The 21,890-nt window shown below is 39.7% G+C and overlaps 1 non-coding gene across 1 annotated transcript; it reads right to left on the reverse strand.

Annotated features, from left to right (window-relative positions):
• Positions 1 to 8,604: 8,604 nt before the first annotated feature.
• On the reverse strand, positions 8,605 to 8,710 carry LOC136494990 (small nucleolar RNA R71). Its single transcript, XR_010768781.1, has one exon. It is a non-coding gene; the product is annotated as a small nucleolar RNA R71 (small nucleolar RNA).
• Between the last annotated feature and the right edge of the window lie 13,180 nt (positions 8,711 to 21,890).

Here is a 21,890-nt window from a genome sequence, read left to right on the forward strand (position 1 = left end):
TTGATATAGAGCAACCTAACAAGGTAGGAGAATCTTGAGAAGGTAGATCTAGAAGAAATTGATTGCTTCAACTCATCCAATACTCTTTCAAACATTGGGACTCTTCTAGCCTGCTCTTTAGATGTCAATAGGTTTTGAACTAAATCATCAAAATCGGGTAATATGTTATCGTCGCGGTCCTCCTGCTCCTCCTTCGTAATCCAACCATCATGATGAGATCCATGCACATCTGATGGCTCTATAATGTTAGTACCTCCTCTCTCTTCCCCATGAACTCTTCAACTCCTAAGATGTATGTGGGTGACATTCTGTTTATAAGTAAGTCATCCTTCACCTCCTACAAGTTTTAACCAATTGGTTAAGACAATGTGTACATGGGCAAGGGATGTTTTGCTCTGAGTATTATTGTTTAACCATATCCATGAACTCTTCAACTCCTATGATGAACATTAGTGAGAATGGTCTCCCATTAGGACTCTAGGATCTGTCCATCTGGTGTAGCAAAAGTATGCAAAGTTTGTTAGAATTTCGACCATTGGGTGCACAATGGCAAAACTAGCATTAGAACAAAGCATACATTGTTCAAGAGCACTAATCTATACATTTGTTCATATCATACTATGGGACAGTCTAGTTTTCTATTTTTGTGTGACAAAAGCATTGATTTCAATTGAAATTCATACAAAATAGCGTTTATTTATGTGTTTTTACTTTATCGTGTACAAAAAATGGAGTCCTATAATCACAGAAGAAGGTACTCATACCTTTGTTCTATGAACTGGCTTGGCTTGATTGCAAGCCGCCTCTACCATGGCACACACCTGATCATGCGTATGCCAATGCGACCATGCTCCACCGAGAGAGCCCCGCCATGCCACCAAAAGGATGCCTGAGCCACCACATTAGACTGGGGATCCTTCACCTCCACCGCCGCCGCCACCACCACAAGTCTAGAGGGCATAGATTTGTTTCCATTTGCAGGGATATATCCAATTTAGGACAACCTATAACAATACCAATAGGATATTATAGTGGCTCCAAAGAGATGTCAGCACAGCTAGGCGTCTAGCGCAATGGTAGAGACACCTCAATCCTTGGTCTAGATCTAGTGTTCGACTCCTAGGTATTAACCTTTTTTTGAGAAATTAAACCCCAATGGCACACATGGTACAAGTGAATAGAAAACCATCGGGTCCCATAGGTCAGATAGAGATGGAGAAAGGTCCCATAGGTACATGTGACTGGTAAGCCATCAGGTCCCATAGGTCAGATGTAGAAGGACCGAGCGGAGACTTTTATGATGAATTGCAGCCATCAAGTGACACACAAGCTATCGGGTCCCATAGGTCAGATTAAGATGGGCTGTCGGGTCCCATAGGTACACATGACACATAAGCCGTTGGGTCCCATAGGTCAGATGCTAAAGGGTCCTGTAGGTACATGTCGGACGGAGAGAGGACCGAGTGGAGACTTTTATGATGAATTGCAAGCGTCACGAATGAGTAACTGCAGGTCCCACAGGTACATGTCAGATGGAGAAGGGTCCCATAGGTACACATCGCATGGAGATATGATCGAGTAGAGACTTTTATGATGAATTGCAAGTGTCACGAATGAGTAACTATAGGTCCCACAAGTACATGTCGGATGGAGAAAGTATCATGTGGAGCTCTATGATGAAGCCATTCGTTATAGATCGAATATTGTTCATCATAGATGTGTAATTAGTTCAATAATGAAGCCCTATTCATCATAGTTTTAAAGGAGATCATCACCGATGAGTCACACGAGTGATCTATGACAAAACCCTATGCTCTTCTATGATGTTTTTTGTGATGATGCCTAATTTCATCATAGAAACGAAGGGTTGTAGGATCGTCACCACTATTCTATGATGAAACAAAAATATTCATCATAAAAAGCACTCTTCTATGACGGTTTTGGATTCCCATTAACATTTTCATCATAGAAGTGGATATTTCTAGTCATGCTTGACCATACTCAATACAAAAACAAGTAGCATATGTGGAAGGCTTTAAACTTGCTAGATGTTATATTTGGCTTTGGTAGGAATTGCTCAACATATGAGGAGTATGTGATACTATGGTTTTGTAACATTTTTGTCAAAACAAATTCTCCAAGTACTTTGAATAGAAATGGTAGGATTTCCAAGTCAGAACTATATCAGACCTCACAACAACTTAGTCAACATAGCCTTGATTTATCTCCATAGTAGATTACTTCTATTGTTTCTGAAAGTAATACTCAAAGTTCATTAACCAAGATTTAACACCATGTCAAATGTTGATTAAAGAAGGCTCTTTTAACCTAATCACCATGCTTAAATTAAAAGCTTATGGATGTATCATATATTAATACACCCAAACCAGAGCATTTGTCATACGCAAAAGAAGCATGAACTTGTATGAGCAATTTTTATTTTCACATGGAGATAAATATGAGTAAAAGAGTTGGTGAACAATGAGTGACCTTTGCATACCTTGGTATACTTATCAACAGCTTATGATGGTGGACGCTTTTGAAACTGCTGCAGCGATGGTTTGATTAGATATGGCCCTTTCCCTAGGCAACCAACATGGCTATGCCACACACACACAAATAGTGTGTATAGACCACAGTCCTTGGTGGTAGCAACAAAGGTCTAGAGGAGCAACTGTCTTGTGGATCCTTATCTCTTTTCTTTTTTTCTTTTTTTATATCATATATTGTTTTTCTTTTTTATATTTATATTTTTTATAGCAAGGTAGAGCTGACATCATTTTTCTTTTTAACCCAAGATGGCCTTTTGTGTGGATGGAACTTTGTAATGAGATTTTCACCACTATTGACGGTAGTTAACACCCATTATAAACCATCAATATAACTTGTATAAATGCATGAATATGATCACCAAGATATGTTTAGGAGTTTAAACTGACAAATTCCATGAGTTTTGGTGAATCTATGTTTTTAGCAGGGTTTATTCAGAAAACTATCATGCTAGACCCAATCGTTAGATTAAATCATGGTTGTTTACAACAAAACCGACTTAGGAAGACTCCTCAACACTCTGGACCAGCTATGACAGAGACCGAGGCACTGCCATGTGGCACCGGCTAGCCCCACCTATAGGCCACCCAACCTATGGGACCACGTGTCAGCCTTTGCTTCAGCGTCAGTTCTCCACCACCTCTATGGATCAATCTTACACCGTTGCTCAAGGTTGGTTTGCTTTGAGGGTCTAGATTTGATGTTGCCCCCTATATATAGACACCCGTACCCCTAAGATCAATCCTCCTCCATCATCAAGAGAGATCATCATCACAAGAGAAGAACTTTAGAGTTCCACAAATATTTAGGCATAGCTTGATAAGTTAGATCCATAGAAAGGCAAGCTTCACTTGGATTCCTAATCTTGTCAAGAGCTTGGCTTGGTAAAGCTTTTGTATCCTCTTTTGTATCACTCATTATTAATATATTTGCTACATTTGCTATGACATTGTTCTTAATATTATTTATGTTCTTAGTTATCATGTTCATCATTTACTTTGATTATATGCATAAGTTCGCATAGCGCTCGCTCTAAAGTATACGGGGTGAGTAGTCAATATTGTGTAAGCATGGTGCTTATACGTTGTTTACCTATAGATGCACCCTATATTCTAGACTATGTGGTAGATCGCGAGTGTGACATTCTCGTTGAGTCCTTTGTAGTCCACTCCCTGAATGTAGGCCAAGTAGGATCTAGTTGTGAAGGAAGTTAGGCTCTGTTCTTGATATTCCTTAGTAATATCCCTAATGTGTAGATATGAAGTTAATCCTTAGCCATGATTATTAAGTATAATTAAACTAATCAATGTATGCCTTGACTTGTAATTAAGAATGACTTAGGAATTAGTTTTTCTATTGCATCTACATAGTCTTGCTATTGCCATCATAAGAGTACTCTGAGTGGTTCATTATTCATTTATCTTATATCATTCATATATCCTATCTCTTGATTTACCCATCTTTAGAGTAGAAGTTTGGTTGGTTTATTCATTCATCATAAGTAAAAGTTTGAGTTATCAATATATTCCCTTTGCCAGTCCTTCCCTGAGGTAAAAATATAAATAACAATACTTGGAATATTCCCAGGTGAAGTGCTACAATGGTATATTATTAGTGTGCTTGCAGAATTCTTTATATATATATTCCAAAATTACAAGTGTCATTAATAAATACCAACAAGCATTTCTGGCAACGTTGCTAGGGAAGGTAGCTAGGCAATCAAAAGGAATATTGATAAACTTTTACTTATAGATGAGATCGAAAAACCATTTACCTCTACTCAAGCAGGCTTACCCTTGTTCTGCCTACTTTTTGTATCTTATGCAGGGTAATGCATGACTAGTTTGGACCTTCCAACAAATTACGTTGAAGATCTAGAAGTACTATTTAGGAGGACTAAAGCTAAACTCAAGAAAGTTTTAGCTTTAGAATCAAAAGACAACGAAACAGGGCATAGCTTAACACCAGTTTTTGAAGCCATGGCTGACAAGACTCTATGAATTCTTTGCTCCAACTACGGCCAACATCCATACTAGACTGACGATTAACATTGGAGACAATGCTTTTGAGCTCAAGCAAGCTCTCATCAACATGGTGCACGCTAGCAAGTTTTATGGAAAGGTAGATGAAGACGCGAGTGCTCATCTCCAACACTTCCTGGAGATTTATAGCACTTTCACCATCAAAGGAGTTACTAGAGACATCATATTACTTCACCTCTTCCCATTCTCAGTTTCATGGAAGGCAAAGCCATGGTTCTTGTAACAACCGGATTTAAGGACAAAGCCGAATGCACACCATATGTGAGCCCTGGTAATCAAACCTCACATATAGCTACAAATGAAGGGGCAGTATCAATTCACAATGCTTAATATATAGCGAACTTAGCAAAAGAGATAACCTTAGAAAGCAATCAACGGATAGACAACTCTGATCTCCGGGTGCAGACTTCACTCCCCTGGATCCAACTGACTGGTTGATCACAAGCCTAACTTCTCAAGTCTCTGACAAACTATTATCCGGCCTGAGGTGTGGGGGAAATTGCAAGAGTGAGTCCATGTCGAACTCAACAAATATAGCAACAAGGTATTGTAATCCATAACCACATGATCAAGTGTAATTGAATAATAAATAGCTCAAAATAACTCAGTTAAGCATGATTTAACAAGTGCTCATCTTTGGCGTAAGAATCCCTTGGCCGCTCGTGACTGTGAGCACGGCTGATATATCAGTTTATTAAACTCTGCGCAGAGGTGTACACTTTCACTGTGAGTCATGATTTCCAAATGTATGGGTTTGCAAGGTCCAAATACCGGAAATCATATAAAGCTACTCAGAAGTTCGTCTAATCGGGAAGGGCCGCAGGGTCATCGGATATAGGAACCCCCCTTCCATTAAAAGGCCACTTCCATAGCAAGGCACAATAGGACAGAGGCTGTCCTATACCCAACTCGTAGTATCCTCTAAGCCTGCTAGAAAAGGTCTCCCAAGCAACTAGAGCCAGAGCCATATAGCCCTCACAACTGTACTGTAAGTCCCGGATGATCACTTACAAATGAGACCTTATCGAGAGGGAATTTAACCCTCCTGTTGTTGCTAACAAGTCATCTTTTATGTTTGTAGCATATTCATTAATCAAGTTTCAAGATCATGGTCACAGAAAGAAAACCCAAACTATACTTGCCTTAAACACCGATCCTTCGGTAAGCTTTAATCTTCAACGTTTTCTTCTTCTTCTTCTTCTTCTTCTTCTCCAACTTCTTATAGATCACCAACGCAAAACTCACCGACTGAGACCAATCACAAAGCACCACACAAGCATCCGAACAAACATGCATTGCAAACATAGTAGATTAGAACAATACACCAATCAATAAAAAGGTTTGAAAACCAACATAAGCATTGCTACGATCACACAGACGGGAGAAACACTCTAACCGGAATTACGATGAACAAGAAACGATGGCCGGGAGTTTTATATTATAAAAGAAAAGACTAGGCGCATGGTTTGCTTCTAATTACATAGGATCATGTGCAGAATATAACTTAGTCAATTTATATATATATTTTTAATTAAAACACCAAGTTCAGTCTAGTCATATTTTATTTTGAAGAATCATTATAAGCAAACAAACATTATTTATGATAAGAATTTAAATGAGATTCATGCCTAACGTGTTTAGACCAAGCAGGGTATAAATTAAATATATTCGTGTTCTAATAAATCAAATTAACATTTGATATATAAAAGGGGGACGTTAAACCTATATTGTTTTTATTATAAAACTAGTTGTGTGTAGATTAATAAAATTATTATTTGATTATATAAACTCTTAAATAGATAACATGGTAAACGTACAGACTATCGGGTACGTCACGTCTTTAGGAAACTAACATAGAAAGAAAGGACTAAATAAAACAAAGCTAAGATGAGAATACGACCAGATTATACACAAGAGCTTACAGGGAATCGGAGGTGTAGACGAGTAGTTGTTTCTGCATGGCGTAGTGCATGGATGAAGGTACTGGCTTGTGTGTATACAAGCATGCATGGCGCTGAGTTGGAAGCATGCAGGTGTGCTTGCTAGGCAACGGGTTGAGCAGTATATGGATGGATAGCTTGCTTGGTATAGACACTCGACCAAGCCGAGGCAAGATGCAATTCACACGTGATGGACGAGGGAGACAAGAACGTGTGCCTGGAGTTCTCACTGATCAAGTTTGATAATGAATCCGACGATCCACGGCACAAAGGTAGAATCGACGGGCGTGGCGGCGGTTCACAAGATAGCGAACAAAGACGATGGAATCAGCAATGACCAGATGTGGTTGAGCAGTCTTGGAGCGCGTAGGTCCCACTGCGAGCGGACGATGACGATGAGGCATGGAGCAGCTCAGAGGCAGGGCGGCGAAGGTACTCCTTGGACAGCTATGGTCGGGCATGGCGGTTAGGATCATGCATGAGGCCGGTGATGCAAGACGAGACGGCGGCGGCGACAGCGTAGGGCTGCATACAATTTGATTACCTAGATTGGGATTGCAAGGGTTTGGAAAATAGGGTAGGTAGAGGCAAGCCGCCGCAACATATTTATATATAATATACGTCTAAATAAATATATATAAGCTGGGTTGGAATTTGAAAACGTATATAGGTGTATATATACTGCAGGAAGGAGACGTGAACTGCCTGGATTTCTATTGGGCTGGCTTCAAGGTGATATGTTCTGATCGCTATTTGGAAAAGGCCCATACGTGATGGAGAGAGCGAGTTTGGGATCAGATGCATTAGCTTTTAGAACTAATTATTTTCCAAACGTTTTATTCTTTTTTCATGGAAAGCTGCCAGAAATCATATCCATGACATCATTTGATGTCAGCAAGCTAGCAAGGACGTCAGCAAGCTAGGAAGGAGGCCATGGCCAGCGATGGAGCTTCGTGGACTTTGCTGAAATCAAAGTGCACGCCTCGGTTTAACTCTGGAAAGGAACATGAAGATACAGGAGGATCCAGAGAGCTCACGTAGGGATTTCTGAAAGACGATGAAGGCATGTCGACGGTGTGCTTGGCTCATCTTGCTTTGGGCTGACTCGAGCCATGCATGAGCTGAAAACGACGACGGTGGAGCTTGGCAAGGAGTCGAATTCGTCGGTGATGCAACGAAACGGCTCGGCGTGCGGCTACCTACGAATTCGACGGCGAAGTGTGATGAACGCAGAACAAGACATAGAGGAGGAACCGCGCCTAAAGCTTCTTCACCTTGATGCAGAATACATCAACAGTCTAGGCAAGACGGCAGGGCAGGAAAGGTCATCAACAGCGGCGGCGACTTTGTCTGCTTGTCAACGAGATCCAAACGGCACAGCGCGGGGCAAAGCTAGGGCAAAGATGGCGGCGTACAAGGGAACCGGGCACGGACGACGGGCTGCTTTTATAGGGGCAAAGGTGTGGCACGCACGCCACAATCCGCGGAAGATACGAGCATGGCTGTGGACCCGGAACAAGTCCCGCTCGGCTTCGGCTGGATGTGGGAGACAACGCCGACGCGTGGGACCTCCTCGTCATCGATAGATGGCACAGGACCATGATGTCAGCCAGAGAGAGGGAGAGGGCAGGCCGAGATGATGGGCCAGCGAAGCAGCTCGGGCTGCCTCCAGCTGAGCAAGGAAAGTGGCCAGCAGGCCGAAAAACAAGAGAGAGGAAGAAGTTTTCCTTTTTTTGAAACTGAATTTTCCAAGGCTTTTCAAATTCATTTTCAAGAGATTTTGAACTCCTTTTCATCTTTAGTCAAAACCAATCAACACAACAGAAAATATGCAGCAGCATGAGTGCACACACATGTATCTAACCTTATATTTGATTTCAATTTCACAAAACTATTTATTTAGCCTATGTTAAATGCTCACAAAATGCATATTTAAATCAATTTTAACTATTTTGAAAACATGCAAATTTTTAGGGTGTTACAGTTCTATGCTAACAAAGACAGGAATACTACATGGGAAAAATGCACCACTACCTTCCTAGCATAGCTCTTTCCCACAGGCAAAACCAACGGTCTGCGTGGACGAATTTCAAGTTTTCAGCAGCAACATGATGAATCTATCCCTAAGGCATAGGAATGCTTCCAAGACTACATATCAGAATGTCCTCATCACGCGATGGAGAATTGCCTACTCATGCAGATGTCCTATCCTAGGTTGACTAACATCACTCATGAGAATGTGGATGCTACTGCTGGAGGTGCATTTTTATCACTCACTGTCACACAAGTAATAGCTCTCATAGAGAAGATGGCCTCCAACCAAGGATAAAATGAAGAATGTATTCAACCCCGCAAGAGAGGTGAAGGTATACATCAAGGAGGTAGACATGCTGTCTGCCAAGATGGATCTACTGATGAAGAGGCTTGAAGACCAAACCAATGAAAAGCAAGAAGTCATGCACATTCATGATTCTCACATGACATGTGAAGAATGTGGAAACACTAGCATTTAGGGAACAACTGTCCTGAAGCCCATGAGGATGTGAACTTCATAAAAAATAACAATTATCGTCCTCAACGGAATCAAGGATGGAATCAGCAACAGAGGCCAAACTACCAAGGTAATTACCAAGGTAACTATCAAGGTAATAATTTCAATAGTTTCAATAACCAACCATCTTTGAAAGATGTAGTCTTTGGTCAAGCTAAAATTATGGATGGCTTATCTAGAAAACTAGCTTCCAATGACAAAATCTTAGAAAATATAAATAATAGAATGGATAGCTTCTCCTCAGTTATTAAAAACCAGCATAGCTTGAATAAAATGGTAGAATCACAAATAGCTCAACTGACGGTTGTTGTTCCTTCTACCAACAAAGGTAAGATTTCCGGGCAACCCAAAGATCCCAAAACTATAAATCTTGTCAATATTCACAATGCAGGATTCTATAGAGAACCATCTAGTGGAGGATGGGAGGATTATTCCTTGCTTGTTAAGAAAGGTGATCCAGGAAGACCCATCATCCCCATAGCCATTGGACCTCATGTGTTCCAAGAAGGTGTTTGTGATTTCGGAGCTAGTGTTAACATTATGCCAAAGGTAATTTATGAAAAAATTCATGGAGATCCTTTGCTATACACAAATATGCATTTGTAGCTTGCAGATCAGTCACTCTGCTACCCCAAGGGAATTCTTGAAGACATCTATGTATGAGTCGGATGCTCGTACATATCCGTAGACTTCATGGTTTTCGACATAGGTGGTGATATAAGGGCACCCATCATTTTGGGTCGACCTTTCCTGAGCACCACAAAAGCCATCATCTATGTGGACAGTGCCAAAATTTGTTTCACAATTAATGATAGAAAGGAGAAATTTAGTTTCAAGAAGCATATATTGTGTTCTCCTAGTCATCCACAGATGTCGACTCTGCCCAGGGATACAACAGTAAGCAAGAAGAGAAACAATCGAACAAGGAAGAATAGGGCCAGGCAGCTAAGAGAATAATCAATCAAGATGATCAACACACTTTGATCGGAGTACGACCACCTCCTCACTTCACCATTCCTTACCAAGAATGAAGATCCAGGCGCACCGACAATTGAGTGTACAATTGGACAAAGAATCTTCCACAACACCTTCTATGATCTTGGATTGGGTGTCAACATAATGTCCAAGGTAACATATGCCTATTTGTTTGGTGAGCTTTTGTTTCCTACATATATGCAATTGTAAATGGTGGACCAAACAATCTAATTTCTGAAGGGAATAGCAAAAGACATCATGGTAAAGATATAAGATTACTATGTCCTTGCCGACTTCATGATTCTTGACATGGGAGAGGAGGAGGATGATGTACCTATCATCCTTGGAAGACCGTTCCTCAATACTACCAACGCAATCATCTACATCAGATCATGACAAATCCACTTCTAATTTCTAGGACAAAAGGTACACTGTTATTTCAATAGTTATACAACTTATGAATAGCCAAAGAAGATTCATCCCAAGAGAAGATGCCGATAATCTCAATAGGTCTAGAAGGAAAAGGTGGCATCATCACTAGAGTCACCACCATAAGAGGTGCAACCATCAAGGTCTCCATCTCTTGGACTGATAGATGCACCCGAAGAATGAATAAGACTAGAGGAGTCCGGTTTGGCGGACTCAAAACACCGAACCCTCGCTGGAAGGTAAAATCGGTAGTCATTCATATTTATTTTTTCACATTACATGAATTATTTTCACTTTAGCATATTTACTTTTTTGCATGTGCATTGCATTTAGAAAAGAAAATAAAAATCTCATTATTGCATTATAAAATCCTAAGCCCCATATCACTACAAGGATTTCCCCCTAATGCCACGCCACACGATAGCAACACCACTAATTTGGTTGCCATAGGGGGATCGTATTGCAACCTTTCCATAAAATCATTGCAATATGTGCCTATAATGCAACAGACTAAATGTGTTGCAGTATGTGTGGTTTGTCATTGCGATAGGCATGAGCTACTGCAACCATTTAAGAATTGTGTTGCAATTAGTTGCCATTACTATCATGGAGCTTCGGAGTTGCATTAGTATTGATTTTCATTGCAATTACTTGGTGTTATTGCAACTCTATTGGATTGGGTTGCTATTAATGTTACCTATTGCCACTATTACTTTGGGTTGCACTCATCTTGATTTGTGTTGCAATTGCTAGGTGGTTATTGCAACAAGAAGTGTAAATGGCTGCAATAACGTGTTCCTATTGCCACAATTTTTTAGGGTTGTAATAATCTTTAGTGGTGTTGCAACTAGTAGGTGCTTTTGCAATGAGAATCCTAAATAGATGCAATAACATGTTACTATTGCCATGGTTATTTTATGTTGCTATAGACCAATGTCTTCGTTGCAATACAATGTTGTTGGCGATACTTTGTATTTGGTGACATTTTGCAATATAAATGAACTCGTATGGAGAAATGACCAAAACCAAAGATGAGTTGATGATTTTTCATTTGAAATTAGTTCCTATCATAAAATAATGTTTGAGGTTCTCATATACTAATCTTTAGCATGGCATGGAAAAAATGAGAACAAAATAGAAATAGGGTGACCACCAAGATTTGAACCTGCAACCTCAGCACCACCTAAAAATAACAACACCACCCACACTACCATTAGACCACTCACCTATTGGTGAAAAATCTAGTGTTTTATTTTATTTATTATAGGAACCACAACTTGAGCTATCAAGATATTAATTTTGAATCGTTCAAACAAAGTCGGATGGAGAAATAGCCAAAACAAAATTTGTAGATCTAGATGAGTTCTACAACTTTGTTGTTGACAACGTTTTCATTTGAAATTATTTAATGTCCCAAAATTATATTCGAAGTTCTCATATTTTAAAATTCACATTTAGCATGACATGAAGAAATGATATGAAAAATCCGTTTGAAATCATTTAAAGTCCCAATGTCGGTGCGAAAAGTCCTAACTAGTAAATATTTGTCATTTTACCATATGTTGTGATCGGATGTGGCCTAGCACTCAATGACATAGGGTTTATACTAGTTCAGGCAACGTGCCCTATGTCTAGTTTGAGTCGGTCGGTGACTTTATTCCTAAGCCCAAGTGCTCAAAGTTTGCTGTGGGGTTACAAAGAAGAGGGAGTAAGATGGGGGTATCAAAGGTCCGGTCAGGCTCTAGACTGAAGGGCCAAGAGTGACAGGAGCTCCGACATGTGCTAAGTGTTGCTCTATTCGGCTTTAGAGTTCTAGAGCTGTAACACCCTAGGTGTTAGCCTTGCATAAATTGACTTGCATTGCATGAGCATGAGCATCAAGCATTCATATTAAGATTTTACATTTGAAACATGTGATTGAAACATATGAAACATGCTTGTTACTTTATGTTTCCTTGTATATATGCATATGATCATGAGTGAATACATGTAAATGGTTGATGTGAGTCACTAAAACCTCAAAACTATACTTAGGATAACTAATGGAACATAGTTCATGAAGATCATTTTGTATGATCAAGTACTTAAGTGATGCTATGCATGTTGACCTAGAGAGCTTTATGTGTAACCAATGTATGAAATAATTGTGTGACCTTACAAATTGTAACACCTCTGGTGTTTTAAACCCTAAAATATGCCATGTCATCGTATGCTTTGCACATCATTTGTGTGTTAGCAAAAACTTTGATATGCATTCACTAAAACAAGTTTATTTTATGATTATATGTGTTGACTTGTATGGGATAAATCAAGATCATAACCTTAGTGTTAAATTGGAATTCCGAAAACCCTAAATTCTAGCATTAAATTCTACCCTAGACAACCTAATTCAAAATCTAAGCACACTTTGGGGTTTGCCTAAAAGAAAAAGAGTAGAGTTTGTCAATATGTACAAAGTTGGTTTTTGGAGTTTTCAAAGTTGTTATATAAAATTTGAAGTAATTTGAAAAGGCGATAAGTTCTAAAAGTGTCCCCTTTTGATTTTAAAGTTACATTTTAAAATGTAGACATAATTTGAGTATGGTTATTAAAGAAAAGTTGTAGGACTTTGAATTTGGAACAACTTTTATTTTTGGAGATTTTTAGTTACCATACAAATTTGAGAGTAATTTGAGAAATGAAGTGAGTGGCAATTTGGTAAATAGTTGGAACAGTGCAAGCAGGCAGACACCTCACCGTTGGTGAGCTTCCACTGGTTTCTATGCGTGCCCATGGGTGACTCCTCTGGCTTCGACGTGTCCACGCCATCGCGGCATGTCAAGCGCACCTTTCACCGCTGCTTTTCGCTTGCCGATATGACTGGAAGTGCTCTCCCATCGCTCTTTCCTCTTCCTCTGTTTTTCTCGCCACCGTCGCCCTGCTCCATCAAGCTCACGTTGGAGTCACAAAGCTCCCCAGCCCCAATTGAGCATGTCACTAATCCACCTTTACATTGTGAACCCAGCCGACCAGTCCAAGGTGCCTGATTTCACCATGATACGCTGTGCACCGTCTTTCTTCTTTGCGACCGGCAGCAACGCCGCCGACCTCGCCTCTCCATGGCTAGCACTCTACGGTGCATCTCTATCCTTGCTTAGCATAGTTCCATCTTCTCCGTGTTGCCATGGTGCTCTATGGCCTTTTAGTTGATCCATTCATCCACTGCAGACACCGGGACGCCCCCGTTGATGTCAGAACGCCGCTGTGTCTGACTTGATTGCCGTCAAGCTTCTCTGTTGCTCCTCCAGTTCATCCTTTAGCTCAAGCAAGTTTGGGGAGAGCTACTAAGTCCTCTCGAGCCTTTAGTTTAATCACTAACGGTCTTACTTCACCGGCATAACACAGCCACACCGTCGTGGCCGCCATGGCCGGCGTCGAGCTTGGTTTGAGCCTTTACAGATTCAATTAATGCCACCAATGGGTGCGCCTTGCCATGGAGATCATGATGGTACCTCGGTCATGGTCGGAGACCTCGCCGACGGCAAGAAATCATCGGTCAGAGGGCCTTGCCACCATGGTCAGTGTAGGCTGACCGGTGGGGTCACCCTGACAGTGGCCGTTCAAATGAAAATGTTTTTTTTCTATTTTTCAGAAATGATTAAATAGTGCTATGATTTGTTTCTTTTGTGTAGAATTAAATAGAGCTCCAAAAATTATGAAAATTTTTGTGTGACCTCACTGAGATGTAAACTTTTTAGGAAAAATATTAAATGTTACTTTTTAGTACATTTTGAATGTGATAAAAATTACTCAATTTAATTAAGAAATGGGTTTTCATGATTTTTCTAGGCTTGTTTAATTATCCAAAAAATATGAAAATTGTTTTTACACTTAGTTATCATGTAATGAGCCTTCACAAAAATTTTGAGCTCAATTGGAAGAAGTTGATTTATTTCATATTTTTTAATTAATTGTTAATTAATAAAAACAAATATTAACTTTTAATGACTTAGGTTTTGTTTGAATTTGGGATTGAGTGATGACCTTGGGTCATAAGCATAAAATGATCCTTGGCATTTAAAGTAAGTGTTTGAGTTTATAAAAAAGGTTTAGTTAGTTTTTCACTTGTAACTATACCGCGAAGGAAAGTTGTATTCAAGTTATTAAGTTTTGCATCCATCATCAAGCATCATGTTTATATCTTGCATCATTTTAAACATGGCATTATTACTACGTGTAGTGAATGAAAGTGAGAACATGGTAGTCAACCGAGTTGTCGAGAAAGTTAATCCACCTGTTGAGGTCGGGTTTGATATCTGTGGAACATCTCTAGGACCAGACTTTTCAGACAATCAAGGCAAGCCCTAGATGCATTTAAACCTACCTTGTGTTTTACAAATTTATATTGCTTATGCTTTTAAATAATGCGTTATGTGATTAGAGTTGAGTGGAAACCTAATTGATGCATTACCAACCTTGTTTTTCCATATCAACCTTGCTACTAGTTTCAATTCGAGAATGCCTAATTATGCTTAGCCATGCTTAGATCGATCGAAGTCGGGTGATTACCTATCACCTGCGAGATATAAATGGATTTTGGATACGATTGAGTATTTATGTTATCATAAAATGTAACCATGTGGAGTAATAATTTTAGACCGGGCGGACTCGTTGTATGAGAGCCATAAGACATGGAGGTCTTATGAGCTAGTTCTTTCCGTCTATGTCGGTTAAGAACCGTCTGTTGTTTAATTGCATGAGGTGAGACTTTGTAGTACTAGCCACATACTCTGGTAAGCCTTAACTCGGCTATTCTATTATGAGAATAGCTACTCATGCACTAGGAGTGGAGAGATGGCGAGAGTAGCGTGTACCCTTGTGGCAATGGGCTGGATTGGTGGAGTACTGTATTCTCGGGTGGCACGGACCCGTTCTTGTTTTAGAAGATCTAAGGGTAGGTTGGTATATGTAGGTCAGGGACCTGCATATGTCGTGTGGTTGGGAATCCCCAGCTGGGTTATAATCGGTTTGAATTATCGTTGTCCTCGGTTATGGAGACTCAACTCACTGTTCATCATCGTAGTTAATAAATGAAACTTGAGAAAGATTTGAGAAAGGGTTTGATATGAAGTTCATGATCTCAATACGGATCATGGCAGATTCATATATGGTCTTGATGAGGGTTATATGTTGAAAGAAAGAATCTCGTTAGAGAGCTTTTACGCAAAAGAACTTTGATTCTTGCTAAAGCCTTACCTTGAATCCCTGAGCCTGCATTCATGAGTCTTATCTATTGTTACTTTGGTTAAGTCTTGTTGAGTACTTTTGTACTCAGGGTTTGTTAAACCCTTGTTGTAGGTGAGCCTCATGGGTAGGTCTGCCTTGGACCGTGCTGCATGACGGTTGTTCAAATCAAAGATGTCGAGTAAATGTGTGGCCCTTGGGCAGGGCACTTTAATTGCATGTTTTGTTTTATGTTACTAAGCTACTCCACTACTATGGTTTGTAATAATAATCATACTTAGTTTGTGAAACAACTGTTTTGTAACTAAGTTATTGTAAGACTTCCGCTATTTTACTCTGATGTATATTAATGAATAAACTGTTGTAATATTGCAATGACTCTATGATGGATCCTGCTCGGAAGAAATTGTGGATGATTCGTGTTTCTCGAGGACACCTGACAGACTTCTTAAGTTACCAGGAACACATGCATAGTCGTCAGAAGTCATTGGACAATGATAGGTGCATGTGGGATCTATAATTTAGGAGGTTCTACCATAGAATGGTGTTAGAGCACCATTACAAAGTTTTTGTAGTATTGTTTTACAAAAACTTCAAAATGATTTGGGGCAAATAAATTTAATCTGTTAATTTGTTTCAAATTGCTTCTAACTTATCTTAATTCGTTCTCGCCATTCCTTATTTGATTAAAAAGGTTTTGTACGATGGAGTAGTAATCTTATTATACCCTATATAATCACTATTGTTTATGTACCTTATGAGCTTTGATGTTTATGTTTCGTAAGGATGATTCATGCATCATGATTAAACCACTTGTTAATTACTTTCCCTCTTAGTTTGGATTGAGAAGTATAAGTTCCATTCTTACTACTCTTTAGACTTTTCTCAGATTGTCTTACGGTTATTAAATCTTGCTTTCTACAGTATGGATCGTACCAAGGTAATGCCCTATAAGTCCATTGGACCCAAAGGAGTTCCTCATCACTAGCTTGCCCCTAGAAGTGATGGTGCTAGCAGTAGCAGCTTTAGGCCTAATCCCTAGGCTGAGGTATAGAGGCTTTCAGCAGAATTAGCATAGGCTACTAGAGATAGGGCCTTGGATGCCATCCAGGTGGGCAAGTTACAGGATCAATTGAGGTGTCTCACCACCGCTCATAAGAACTGTGAGCGTATGTTAGTTCATGTGGTGGAAGGAAAAAATGAAGCTTGGCATAGAGAAGATGTAGCTAGAGCTCAAGTTCATGAGTTAGAGTTTTATGTAGAAGACTTAGAAGAATATTATACCAATCTGCATGAAGAAGTCCATAGGCTGAACAACCTTTTGAATCCAAATCATGAGCCTCAAGCTGATGCAATGGACCCAGGTGTCATCATAGCAGATGATGATGAGCCTAAAGAGGAAGAAGAAGAGGATCCAGAAGAAGTAGTGGTGGTCAATGAAAGTGATGATGAAGGCGGAAATGTTTCTAGAATGGATATCGATCCTGAGGTTTGATGTGATCGAGGAGAAGAGTAGAGTTGTAATATAGTGAGTTCTAGTCTAGTTGGGTAGTCTTGCTTAAGTGCAGACTTGTGTATAAATAAGTAAACCCAATGTAATGTGTTGTAGTAAGCTCTTTTAATATTTTAATAAATGCTTGTGAGTAAAGTTTGGTTTGTCATGAATAGATGCCTCGTACTCAGGCTTAGGATATTCCTGGTTCTTTGCAAGATGAGTGTGGTGTTCCTAATCCACCACCAGTTCCGCCAACTTTGGCTGATGCTATTGCGGCACTGGTCCATGTGACCGTAGATAATGCTCGGTTGCTTCAGGAGTTAGCTCAAAGCAATCAGAATATGATACAAGGGAATCATGGTTGTAATCATCAAAGGCAGGAAGCTATGTGTGTTGACTTCATGGATACATGACCCCCAGTATTTACCAAGGCTGATGAACCACTTGAAGCTAATGATTGGCTTCGTACCATAGAGCAGAAGTTTGACCTCATTCCATGCACTGAGTTCTAGAAGCTTGTTTTTGTTGCCCAACAGCTTAGAGGTGCTTGGTGGGCGAACCTTGTGGCCATGCAACTAGCCGACACTCGGTTAACTTGGGCCGAGTTCTGCACTACTTTCCATGCCCATTATATTCCAAAGGGAGTTATGGCTATGAAGCTAGATGAGTTTCTTGCTTTGAAGCAAGGTGATCAAGTAGTCATGCAGTATGTGGGCAAGTTCAATCACCTTTCACAGTATGCACATAAGCATGTTAACACGGATGCCAAGAAGAAGTGGTTCATGCGTGGTCTTAGTACCAAACTTCAGACCATGATGACTACCTGCACAAATGTCACGCATCATGAGGTAGTTAACATTGCTATTGCTTCAGAGGAGAAATATCGGCAGCATAAGGAAATTAAGAACAAAAAGAGCATGCCATCTGGGTCTTATGGTGGCAATCAAAAGAGACCGAAGATAATTTATCATCTGGTGAATCACAACCATCCTCCTTATCGTCCGCCGTAGTTCCAAGCCAGGCAATGACCAAATGTTCTTCCTGCTATAACTTACCCAACTCACAACAGACAAATGTTCCTAGTGTTCGTGCTCCAACACCCCAAGGCCACAATTACTCATGTTTCAATTGTGGGAGGTTAGGTCATTTCTTAAGGGAATGTTCGTATCCTAAGCAGTACAATCCAAATTTTTAGAAAGCTCCTGGAAATCAACAACAGGGTCAAGCTCAGGACAAGAACAACAACCAAAATGCTCAGAAGGGCAAAAATGAAAAGAAGACGGGGTGGGTTTTCTATACTCAAGCTGGGGAGATTCCAGAAGGGGAACCCATGATGCTGGGTATGTTTCCTATCGCCGATCATCCTGCAGTTATGCTTTTTAGTTCTAGTGCATCTCATACATTCATTAATAGAACCTTTGTCATAAAGCATGAAATTCCAATTGGGGAAACAAAGGAGAATTTTTATATACAGTCGCCCGGGGAATGTCTGTGTACTAAGGAAATGGTGTACTAGGTACCTATAAACCTAGGTGGGCATATTTTTCCCACTACCATGATTATTTTATAAGATCAGGATATAGATGTGATCCTAGGTATGAACTGGATGTATCAGCATAAGGCTATTGTAGATACTTTGAATAGGACAATAAGATTGAGTTTGCCATACAGTAATTCTCAGCTTCTTATCCAACTTCCAATCTTAAAGAGATTAGTGGAAAAAGTTTGTGCAACTTTTGTCAAAAAGATTAGAGATATCCCTGTAGTCTGTGAATTCCCAGATGTTTTTCCTAAAGATTTACCCAGTCTACCACCTGATAGAGATGTTCAATTTGGAGTAGATCTAAAGCCTTGTACAGCTCTGATCTCTAGGAGAGCTTATAGGATGCCTCCCAAGGAATTAGCTAAGTTGAAGACTCAATTGTAAGGGTTGATTGATAAAGGTTTTATCTAACCTAGTTCATCACCTTGGGGATGTCCTACAATTTTTGTAAAAAAGAAAGATGAGACCCTGAGATTGTGTGTTGACTATCTACCATTGAATGAAGTGACAATTAAGAATAAATATCCATTACCTCAGATAGATTTGCTTTTTGATCAACTAGCTGGAGCCAAGGTTTTCTCCAAGCTTGATTTGAGGTCAGGATATCATCAAATCAAAATTAAGCCTGAAGATATTCCCAAAACGGCATTTACCACCAGATATGGATTATATGAGTACCTGGTAATGTCTTTTGGTTTGATGAATGCCCTAGCTCACTTCATGTATCTGATGAATTCAGTGTTCATGCCTGAGCTAGACAAGTTTGTAGTAGTCTTTATTGATGACATCTTAATATATTCCAAGAACAATAAAGAACATGCTGAACATCTCAGAGTTGTTCTAACATGTCTTAGAGAACATCAGTTATATGTCAAGTTCAGTAAGTGTGACTTCTGGCTAAAGGAAGTATAGTTTTTAGGACATGTCTTGTCAGCTGAAGGAGTTGCGGTAGATCCAAGCAAAGTTAAGGATATACTAGATTGGAAACCACCAACCACTGTTCATTAGGTTTGAAGTTTCCTAGGAATGGTGGGTTATTACTATCGTTTCATTCCAGATTTCTCTAGAATATCCAAGTCCATCACTGGATTATTGAAAAACCAAGCCAAGTTTGTCTGGTCACCTAACTATGAAGAAGCTTTCTAGACCTTGAAGAGATTATTAACCACTGCACCAGTGTTAGCATAGCCAGATATCGAGAAGCCGTTCAACGTTTATTATGATGCTTCTGGTATTGGTATTTGGATGTGTGTATTGATGCAAGAAGGTCGAGTCATCGCCTATGCTTCCAGACAACTTAAGCGGCATGAAGAACATTACCCAACCCATGATCTAGAGTTAGCAGTAGTTGTCCATGCTTTGAAGATTTGGCGGCATTACCTGCTTGGTAATACTTGTCATATTTATACAGATCACAAGAGTTTAAAATATATCTTTACTCAATCAGAATTGAATATGCGGCAAAGAAGATGGTTGGAATTGATTAAAGATTATGACTTGGAGGTGCATTACCACCCTAGTAAGGCAAATGTGGTGCAGATGCACTCAGTCGTAAGAGTCATTGCAATTGCATGACCGTGAAGACAATGGATCCAACTTTATGTCATGAGATGGAAAAGTTGAATATAGAGATAATTCAACAAGGTAGTTTGACCAATATAATTGTTGAATCAACTATTCAAGACCAAATTATTGCCGCTCAGAAAGAAAACAAGGGTATAGCCCATATCAAAGAAAGAGTCAGGAAGGGAAAAGCGACATGCTTCAGAATAGATGATGCAGGTGTGCTATGGTTCAAGAATCACCTTGTGGTACCATAGGTTCCTGAGTTGCGATAGTCAATTCTTGAAGAGACACATACCACCAGGTTCTCTATTCATCTAGGAAGTAATAAGATGTACGATGACTTGAAACAGAGATTTTGGTGGACCAAAATCAAGATAGAGATTGCTCGATATATAGCCAAGTGTGATACTTGTCAAAAAGTAAAAGCTATACATTTGAAGTCCGCTAGAGAGTTACAACCATTGCCTATTCTAGCTTAGAAGTGGGAGGATATTAGTATGGACTTTATCATCGGTCTACCCAAGACAGTAAAAGGTTTTGACTCAATATGGGTTATTGTAGATCGACTGACTAAGTCAGCACATTTTCTTCTAGTCAAGAGTATATATCCCACTATCCAATATGCCAAGATGTATTTAGCATGAATCATGAGCTTACATGGGGTACCAAATGTAACAGAACTGACCAAATCATAAGAACGTAAGTACAAAAACAATCACCGAAGTGATCAAATTCCTATACTTAAGATCCCATAATCCCGGTAGTCTAGAAATCATGAAGGATTTCAACCAACTCTTGACATACAAACCAAGACCGTAGTGATTCAACACAACACATCATCCGTTACTACATTCCACAAGTAGCATTTGAATTACATCCATTAGAGTTTAAATAAAATATTACAAACCAAGTTCAAATATGCGGAAGCAACATAGTTTAGTACATAACTTCATAGTTTTCAAATACATTGCCAAGTCTAAGTCATGTCCCACAAAAGCATCATTAGGTACGAGAACTAGTAGCGACCGCGCCCAACGGTCTAGTCTTCATCCCCAGCTAGGAGAAGGCACTACTTGCAGCAACCAAAGTAGAACTGGTCATCTACAATAGGTGGGAGATAAACCCTAAGTACGAGAAGGTACTCAGCTAGACTTACCCGTCAAACAAGAAATAAAAGACACCAAGGATCATGCAAGGCTTATGAGGTGGGCTAGCTTGACACAGTTGCATAAAAGAGCTTATGATTATAGTAACCAATTTAAACTTAGCATCAAGCTTAACATCATTTACCTGTCCACTAGATTAGCACCTGTACTAGAGCACTCACTTATTAGGAGCAAACAATATTAACCATAGCAGGTATAATAAGGCTATCATCATCATATCATCATTTCTAAACCATTAGGTTATTTAGTGTATCTACTTTGGAGATAAGCCCGTCAAGTTCTCACTAACTGGGAGAGATGGCGACTCGAATCGAATTACAACTCAGCTGAGGGGGTATTCCTAACTCTCACCCTGGCATACTTTGCAAGGGTAGCCGTGGGTTACCTTTGGGACAACTCAGGAACCAAAT

Source organism: Miscanthus floridulus, chromosome 11 (assembly GCF_019320115.1).
Source record: "Miscanthus floridulus cultivar M001 chromosome 11, ASM1932011v1, whole genome shotgun sequence".
NCBI classification, from domain to species: Eukaryota; Viridiplantae; Streptophyta; class Magnoliopsida; order Poales; family Poaceae; genus Miscanthus; species Miscanthus floridulus.